Raw genomic sequence first — 9,480 nt, 5'->3', positions numbered from 1 at the left:
ATAATGTTGTCGATGAAGAAGGGGATGCCTTGGGCATCCCCAAGCTTAGACGCTTGAGTCTTCTTGAAATATGAAGGGGTGAACCACCGGGGCATCCCCAAGCTTAGAGCTTTCACTCTCCTTGATCATATTGTATCATCCTCCTCTCTTGATCCTTGAAAACTTCCTCAACACCAAACTCAAAACAACTCATTAGAGGGTTAGTGCACAATTAAAATTTACATGTTCAGAGGTCACACAATAATTCTTAACACTTCTGGACATTGCACAAAGCTACTGAAAGTTAATGGACTCGAAAAATCCATCAAGCATAGCAAAACAGGCAATGCGAAATAAAAGGCAGAATCTGTCAAAACAGAACAGTTCGTAAAGACGAATTTCTAAGAGGCACCAGACTTGCTCAAATGAAAATGCTCAAATTGAATGAAAGTTGCGTACATATCTGAGGATCACTCACGTAAATTGGCATAATTGTATGAGTTACCTACAGAGAATTAGACCCAGATTCGTGACAGCAAAGAAATCTGTTTCTGCGCAGTAATACAAATCTAGTATGAACCTTACTATCAACGACTTTACTTGGCACAACAATGCACAAAACTAAGATAAGGAGAGGTTGCTACAGTAGTAACAACTTCCAAGACTCAAATATAAAATAAAAGTACTGTAGTAAAAACATGGGTTGTCTCCCATAAGCGCTTTTCTTTAACGCCTTTCAGCTAGGCGCAGAAAGTGTGTATCAAGTATTATCAAGAGACGAAGCATCAACAGCGGGGCGTGGAGTTTTCTCAACCATGCATAGTATTTTTGATACATAGGTTTCAGCGGCTCCCTTTTCATTAGTCTTGGGCTTGCTACTCTCATCAAACAAATTTTCAGGAACAAGCCAAGCATAATTATCATCTAGAGCTTCATGCATCGCTAGGAGCTTACATGGTATTGGTGCTTTAATCTCCCCACCATCATTAACATTATTAGTGTACTTAATTCTATCCATATCCATCTTTTCAAGTGTTCTTTTAAAATCGGTGATCATACCAAGCCTATCATGCTTACTAAAAACTTTTCTAGCTTCTTTGGCTATATCCTCAAATTCTCGCACTAGGACTTTTAGAACAAAATCTCTCTTCTCTCCCCTCTCCATATCAGAAAGTGTAAGAAACATGTGTTGTATCATGGGGTTGAGACTAATAAATCTAGCTTCCATCATGCGTACCAAACAAACAGAGGCATCTTCATAAGTAGGAACAACTTTTGCAAGGGGTATATCTTTAAGATCTTCATGCATACTAACATGGGTGAAAAATTCTTCTATATTATTTCTTCCAATTATAGACCCTTGTCCCACCGGTATATCTTTTACAGTAAAATTAAAAGGAAACATGATGAAATAAGTAAATGCAAGTAACTAATTTTTTTGTGTTTTTAATATGGAGATTGCAAACAAGGCAGTAAATAAAGTAAAGCTAGCAACTAATTTTTTTTGTATTTTGATATGATGCAGCAAACAAAGTAGTAAATAAAATAAAGCAAGACAAAAACAAAGTAAAGAGATTGGAATGTGGAGACTCCCTTTGCAGCGTGTCTTGATCTCCCCGGCAACGGCGCCAGAAAACAAACTGCTGGCGTGTAGTTGACGTGGGAGTTAGAGATCTTTGTGGTGTAACTTTTCTTCAGATCCCCGGCAACGGCGCCAGAAAATAGTCTTGATACGCGTATAGCACGCGACCGTTGGGAACCCCAAGAGGAAGGTGTGATGCGTACAACGGCAAGTTTTCCCTCAGTAAGAAACCAAGGTTTATCGAACCAGTAGGAGCCAAGAAGCACGTTGAAGGTTGATGGCGGCGAGATGTAGTGCGGCGCAACACCAGGGATTCCGGCGCCAACGTGGAACCTGCACAACACAACCAAATTACTTTGCCCCAACGTGACAGTGAGGTTGTCTATCTCACTGGCTTGCTGTAACAAAGGATTAGATGTATAGTGTGGATGATGATTGTTTGCAGAAACAGGTAGAACAAGTATTGCGATGGGTGTATTCGATTAAAAGAATAGGACCGGGGTCCACAGTTCACTAGAGGTGTCTCTCCCATAAGATAAATAGCATGTTGGGTGAACAAATTACAGTTGGGCAATTGACAAATAGAGAGGGCATGACAATGCACATACATGATATGATGAGTATTGTGAGATTTAATTGGGCATTACGACAAAGTACATAGACCGCTATCCAGCATGCATCTATGCCTAAAAAGTCCACCTTCAGGTTATCATCCGAACCCCTTCCAGTATTAAGTTGAAAACAACAGACAATTGCATTAAGTATGGTGCGTAATGTAATCAATAACTACATCCTCGGACATAGCATCAATGTTTTATCCCTAGTGGCAACAGCACATCCACAACCTTAGAACTTTCTGTCACTGTCCCAGATTTAATGGAGGCACGGACCCACTATCGAGCATAAATACTCCCTCTTGGAGTTAAGAGTAAAAACTTGGCCAGAGCCTCTACTAATAACGGAGAGCATGCAAGATCATAAACAACACATAGGTAATAGATTGATAATCAACATAACATAGTATTCTCTATCCATCGGATCCCAACAAACACAACATATAGCATTACAGATAGATGATCTTGATCATGTTAGGCAGCTCACAAGACCCGACAATGAAGCACAATTAGGAGAAGACGACCATCTAGCTACTGCTATGGACCCATAGTCCAGGGGTGAACTACTCACTCATCACTCCGGAGGCGACCATGGCGGTGAAGAGTCCTCCGGGAGGTGATTCCCCTCTCCGGCAGGGTGCCGGAGGCGATCTCCTGAATCCCCCAAGATGGGATTGGCGGCGGCGGCGTCTCTGGAAGGTTTTCTGTGTCGTGGCTCTCGATACTGGGGGTTTCGCGACGAAGACTATATGTAGGCGGAAGGGCAGGTCAGGAGGCGTCACGGGGGCCCCACACGCTAGGGCCGCGCGGGCCCCCCCTGGGCCGCGCCGCCCTAGTGTGGCGGCGCCCCGTGGCCCCACTTCGTCTTCCCTTCGGTCTTCTGGAAGCTTCGTGTGAAAATAGGCCCCTGGGCGTTGATTTCGTCCAATTCCGAGAATATTTCCTTACTAGGATTTCTGAAACCAAAAACAGCAGAAAACAGCAACTGGCTCTTCGGCATCTCGTTAATAGGTTAGTGCCGGAAAATGCATAAATATGACATAAAGTATGCATAAAACATGTAGATATCATCAATAATGTGGCATGGAACATAAGAAATTATCGATACGTCGGAGACGTATCAACAGGAAAAGAGGCAGAGCATTGCATGTTCAATGGACTTTGCAGGAGACCATCTTGCATGGAAACATTGATCATAGATTGGAGCACATCAGCAGCAAGAACAGAAAGAAATGGAGATAAAGGACCCCATGTCTGACCCCCTCTTGCATTCAAAAGTTGAACCGGAGATCCCATTAAGAAGAATAACAAAAGTAGCACTGTCAAGTATTTGATGAATCCAGAGACACCAGTGACTACCAAAACCCTTTGCTTGCAACATACACATAATGAAAGAGTGATACACTTTGTCAAAAGCTTTCTCAAAATCGAGCTTGAGAGCAACCACCTCCTTCTTAGATTTGTGACAATGATGCAGGTACCCATAAGCCTAGTAAAAAAGTGTCTCAACTTTTTTCTAGATATGGATGTATCTACAACTCAAAAGTGTCTAGAAACATCCGTATCTAGACAAAACTAAGACACTTATTTTTGGGCACGGACAATATTATATGGTTAATGGTTTTGACTAGCGTTGTCACACTCTAACAAATTACACCAAGATGCCACCGCACTTCCTTATCTTTAAGTCCGCAACTAACAACTATCGCAACCCCATAACAACAACATGCACATCTATTATCTTTATATAATGTGATGAAGGTAGTTTCTACAACACGCATCCCCTCCTCGTCTAGAAAAATCTCGACGCTATAAGTGGGCCTTCTTTGGCGTATGCAATCTCCACCAAGCACACGATCTTATCACAAGTTTATATAAAAAATAGTTTTGATGGAGCCAAAGAGGGGCATCCCTTGTGGCCCACCATACGCATGCATGTCCTGAGTATTATCCCAATCCACTACACACCCCTACATCTTGCCCTCCACCATAGCCATGCATGTACATATGTGGATGATGGACACAAGAACGCGGGGCAACATAGAGCGCCAACATGAATAAGCGCATATCTAGTCAACAACCCTACTTGTCGAAAGAACTCATGGGCCATGGCCACCATGGGAGTGTTTGACCGAAATAACATGCAACGGTGATAGTATGAATGATGAAATCACATCTGTGGTCATGGTGTTTTTATCTTTGTGTATTTGAGTTCTTTGTTTCAGTTTGTCCTTTGTGGTGTTGTGTAACACCAATTTTTGATATAGCTGAGTTTTTAGATATCGTAGTCTGACCTAGCTACAGGTACCACAAGAGCAAGCATGGAGGCATCGTGGAGGCCGATGTTGAGATCTTAAGCGTTGCTAGAACCCATGAGCTCACGAACTGACCCATTCCCACGGTCCACGATCAGATCAATGGTGATGGAATCAGCGTGAAGCCGTGAACGTCATCGATGCATCTACTTGTGACATCTAGCATGCATCTCCAATACCGTTCTCCGTTGTGGTATAAACCCCTTTCTCCCTGCATGTCCTCCTTGGCGAATCTCGCGACTATCTTGAGGAAGTTATCACTAGTATACTCTCGAACAAGTAGAAGGATCCCAAGCCGTATCTCAGATGTTCCTCCTCCGCATAATGCTCTGTTCATTGCAGAAACGTCAGCTTCATACATGTTTCTCTAACTCAAGTTGTATTTTGTAAAAGTGTATAGGGAGTGCAGACACATACAAATAAAGAAGGATAAGGTGAAAGGGGAGATGGAGGCAGTGAAAACGCCATTGGACTCCACAATGCTAAAGCTTCACAACCTAAGCCACGGTGTGAATTTCATGCCTCAACTTCCAGTTCTAGACGATCACCTAGGGATAGATCAACTTATGCACCATGGCATGTGACCAGACGATTGCAACTGATGCAGCCTCGATCTCATCGTCAAGCGCTTTGAGCTAGTCTAGGTTTTGTACTGTGATTAGCTGCCACCTAATGTATACGCAAGTAGTTGGTGAGAGCTTTCATTATTATCAAGTAAATTGCTTGTGCTTTGTTTAAATGCCCCTCTAAAGTATTTGCAGCTGAATTGTTCAGTAAGGGCACAATACGCTTAGTTTTTGCGAGTTTATGCATCGACAAATAATACCATATCATGATACCGCACCACATCCAAAGAAAAGGCAGTGACAAACTGGCATTGCATGCACTATTTTTTTAATGTTTACTTAAAAGGTAGAGAAGTTATTTTAGCTGAGATGTTATTGCAGACTTATATATTTTTGTGTTCCAAACTACTCTTTTAATAGTTGACTAGTTGAATACCCATGTGTTTGTATAGTCATTTTTTCTTTATCATCATAGCATGTTGACATAATGATAACATATTATTCTAAACATTAAGAATCCACTTCGTTTAAATTTTATTTCGAGAAAATGTACAACTATATTTGTAGAAGGTATATGCCGTACATTTGGCTAGTTACTACTGAAGTCGGCGGTTGGCATACAAAGGACACAACCTCATCATCCTTTCCATAGAAGCTTATGTTGAAGATTAAACAACAAGCCTAGTAAAAAGCTCGAAAACGTCATCACTCCTAAACACACAAGGTCTTCGAAGCCCAACTTCAGGATCTATTAAACACCTCTGGAGCCACAACCATGAGTTTTCAGGATCTTTACCAAAGAGCCACTTGTTCAAGTTTTTTCTGTAGTTAAGACCAACGATCAATTAAATAGCAGATTATATATATGAAAGGCATGTGATCAACATGAAATAGTACATGCAAGGATAGATTATTCAGGGTTAATGCTAATGAATAGGTACATCAGCTCAAGCTGCACATGCATACAACTGTTAAAATTCTTTTGTTTTCATTAATCCAAGAAACTGATAGAGGATTAAAAGCACCAGTCATTAATTTTCCAAGCACGCGAGCTCATCTAAACAATAAAAATGTATCATACATTATAAGAATTTTGTTCGAAGAATTATAAGATATTCTCAAGAGAAGTCTATGGAGATATTTCCTCCTTGGTATAGAAAGATCTACAACACCAAGAAAAATATTAAAGTCATCAGGGACAACATCCTAATTAATAAGGAACTTATACAGAGATTTAGATTTAGTAATCAACCAACTTGTTGATCTGCATTTCTCAGCATGTCCTAGCTAATTTGTACCACTACTATGTATGTAGTATAGAAGAAGAAATAGATTGTACTAGGAAGATTGTTGTGTGTAGGTCCTGGCAGGCGACGACACCAACACCGACGACGAACCACTTAAAAAAGTGATTGAAACGATACTCACAAATAATACAATTTTGTAATCCACCGTTGACCATTAAAGACAGCCGAGTACAGATAGGGATTAGCAAAGAAGAAAAATTGGAGTATCACCATGCTTATGTCCATGGTATTCTGACACTTCATCACTCTGCTAGATGCTCTGGATCACCAACGTCTTTCCAGGTAACTCCATCACACCTTCCCGTCCTTCTCGATCAGCTTGTAATAGTTGTGAAAAGGGGGAAAACAGAGAAACAAGGAGCATCATATCATAGATTCATAAATAAAAGAATTTATCCCGAGAAAGGAAAATATCTCATGCTGTTCCAAAATGGATGTAACTACATATGGTTCGTAAATTGGGTTTTCCAATAGCAAAAGGGAAAAAATAATCTTGTCGAAAGGATATCTGTTATGCATACTCACTTCTTCCAAAAATAGGGTGCATATAGTTTTTGGTTAAAGTTATAGAAAAGCATCAATATTTATAATCTTAAACCAATAATCAATAATTTTAGAATCATCATAACTAGCGCTCTCACGGGAAAGAATGAAGGAGTCCGTAAGGAGCTGTCACAACCATGAGATGGAGGAATGGTGAATCCTCCATTTATTTTATAATGCTCTTAGTCCTATGTTGAAGTCTATGCTTGACACTGCAGTTGGAGGCACATTCATGGGCAAAGGGGTTGAATAAGGAACACAGTTTTTTGATGGCATGCAAAAGAACCATTCTCAATGGCACGTGGAGAGATCCTCAGGAAAGGTGAACTCCATTAATGAAACCGAGAATGAAGAACTTGTTGCTAAGTTGAATGAACTACTAGGCATAATCAAAGGTAATGATACCATGCCATCAACAACACTACTGAAGAGGTAGACTTTATTGCTCATAATCCTTATATGCTTGCATGGAAGAGCCAATACTATAGCTCAAATTTCCGATCCTAAAATATATTTTCATATTGCGCGCATTTAATATTGTAACTGTTTATATCTTTTTCTATATTTAAGGTTTGACTTTAATCTAAATAATATGCTCCTATTTGGGAAAAGAAGTAGTTCATCTTTTTTTGTGTGTGTGGTAAGGGCACGTACAATGGGGTGATGTCAGCCTTCCTTTAGAGATGCCACGTCAGATTTTTGCTTAGTTGGAGGAGAGAGAATGAAGAGAGAGAAGACCGTCTTCTCTTAGCTAAGGGATCATCTCTTACGAAATAAGGGAAGACTATTTTCTCCATTGTATCACATATGTCTTTCCTTAGCAACAAATTTCATACCAAAATTTAATTATTAATATTAATTGCTTGAGATGACAGTAAGAGATAATACAGTGTATGACTTATATCTAATGCCTTCTCTACCTGATGTGGCGAGGGTAAGGGAAGACATGCCTTGTCAACACCCGGATTTTTAAGTCCAGATGCCTATTATGCCGTACATCGCAATCCCAGGAATAATGTTTTTGCGAGACATAATAGTAAGTAGCATAGAGTCATCATTTATTACAACACATATTGTCTTACAACCATAGATCACATAATCCAATATTACACGAATATATTGTTCAACATCACAAATAGTAGCGGAAGCGAAGTAGTAGTGGACTATCTATTCCACAGGCAACGCTTGACGTTAGAAGACGATCCTAGTTATCGTAGACGTCCTGTTGTCCGTCATCCTGATACTGGTGCTCTCCTTCATAGTCTGGCATTGGAATAGCCAGGGCAAAGCCATGAGTACTTTTAAAGTACTCGCAAACTAACTCTACAATAATTACTTATTAAGTGTAATAAGGGGGTACTAAGCTCTAGGTTTATTTGCATAAAGCCAAGTTTTAGTTTGATAAACATTTAGTAAAGCCTTATCATGTGCTGGACTAACTCAAGTGGGAACATTAGTGTCATTCCCATACTCATATTGATTCACCTCAATATCACCTTTCAATTCATCATTCCTTTTTAAGATCAAAAATTATGATAACGGAGATAGTATGGCCTTTCCAATCGTCCGTAACCGTGGACACGGCTATTCGAATAGGTTTAACACTCTGCAGAGGTTGTACTCTTGTGCCACAACTTTGATTACATCCGTCGAGGATAACCCCGAATCATCGTAACACAGTACACGGATCATCAACCCTAACCTTTCACTTATATATGCTAGTATGAGCACCTCTCCCCATGAGCTTGGCCTCCCGGTGAGAACCGCAGTTAACCCGGGAACTGCACAGGGCTTGGGTCGTACATTCACCTCGTATTAACATCATTCAACACTTAACGGAGGCAGCTTCGGCGTAACCCCTATGATGCTTGTTTAGAGGGAACCCATACTAAAATACACAAGTTTCTAGTTAAGCCCTACCCATAATCAGGTATTGTGGGGGTACTAGTATTATTGGAAGGGTATCGCATTCAAACCCAATCATCAATTTTATCAAAAATCACCATCTTCTCTTGTTCAAATCCACCTCCACTTTACTTTCTTTCAAAGTCATTTCACTTCACCAAGTTCCCATCTAGAGTAGTCAATTTTAATTGATTAGCACTAGCAACTATATGAGGGGTGCTACCTAGCCTTGAGTTGTGCTAATCTAACTTCAAGTATTGTTCTACTCTAGACCAAGTGAATCATAAATCAAAAAGTACTTTGAAATAAATAAGCAAAAGTAAATGTAAGTAAAAACATGGGATAGGTAATACATAAAAGTAAAGTGTGATGGTGCCTTTGCTCTTGTAGAGCTAAGCACTTGTGTTTAGCAAGGGTTAGCTTGCCTTGAGCTGAGTAGTTATCGAAGTTCTCTTCTTCTTCCTGAGAGTAGGCCTCCTCCTCTTGGTATTCCTCGGTACTAGCGTCTATATATGAATACGAGGTATAAATACTAAACCAAGCTCACATACTAAACTAGAAACACTCAAAATAGTCCACACACTAATCCTATCATTAATCAAGCATGGCATGGTGGATTATTTGATGAATTCTTATTTAGGAAAAATAATAATTTCCTCTCATTATTCC

This window comes from Lolium perenne, chromosome 1, assembly GCF_019359855.2.
Source record: "Lolium perenne isolate Kyuss_39 chromosome 1, Kyuss_2.0, whole genome shotgun sequence".
NCBI lineage: Eukaryota > Viridiplantae > Streptophyta > Magnoliopsida > Poales > Poaceae > Lolium > Lolium perenne.
Note: the sequence above shows the minus strand (reverse complement) of the source record.